Here is an 874-nt window from a genome sequence, read left to right on the forward strand (position 1 = left end):
GCTGCTCCTCTCCCTCTTTAGGAGCTCCAACTCTGCTTTCTACAGTTTTTCAAGCACATGCAAATACCATGCAAAAAAGCCCAGGCTTGGAGCAGAGCACAGAAGAGGTGCTGCAGCTCAGAGCAGAAGTACAAAAAAACCCTTACTCTGTGTGGGAAGAGAATATTTCAGCACATCAGGAGCTGAATCACTGCCTGTGGGTGGAGCCAGACAGATTGACAAGATCTGGAACTTGAGAGATGACCTCAGCCCGAGATCAATCATCCCACAAAGTTGCTGACTGAGGGAACAGCACATGGGGACAGCTCGAGGTGACAGGTATCAATGTCAGCCTGATGTGCCAAAACTGCATTAGAGGCACAAACTACAATTGACCAACTCTGAGTGAACTCAAACCATGGACCTCTGAGATCCCTCAGCACCAACAGGCCCAGCAGCCTTTTCTCTGCCACCTCTTGGCATCACCACCAGGGATTTCTTCATAGTTTTCTTCCTACATTTCCTCACTACAGCAGGACATGAAAGAGGCACCTTGGGGGAAAAGAGCCATTAGCAAATGGCTCTTTTTCAGGCATTAAAAGAATGAAGAATTGAGCTGTCAGGTAATGATTTTGGAGTTCTGGAGCAGCCACCTGACGGAAAGCTAAGAACTGACTGCAGATCAGACAAAAGCATGAAAAATAAAAGATGGCCCACCACACTTCAGGCTTTACAGCCCTTCAGATCACTGAACCCCACGGAATGTGCCCAACAGGCTCATCCAGGACATGAAAATGGACTCATATTACAAACAAAACCACGTAGTAACTTTTTAGTATTCACCTCCTTCCAAAAACTCAACCCTGAGAGAGAGTCCAGAGGAGGCCACAGAGAT

Source organism: Manacus vitellinus, unplaced genomic scaffold (assembly GCF_001715985.3).
Source record: "Manacus vitellinus isolate BGI_N305 unplaced genomic scaffold, ASM171598v3 scaffold_64_pilon, whole genome shotgun sequence".
NCBI classification, from domain to species: domain Eukaryota; kingdom Metazoa; phylum Chordata; class Aves; order Passeriformes; family Pipridae; genus Manacus; species Manacus vitellinus.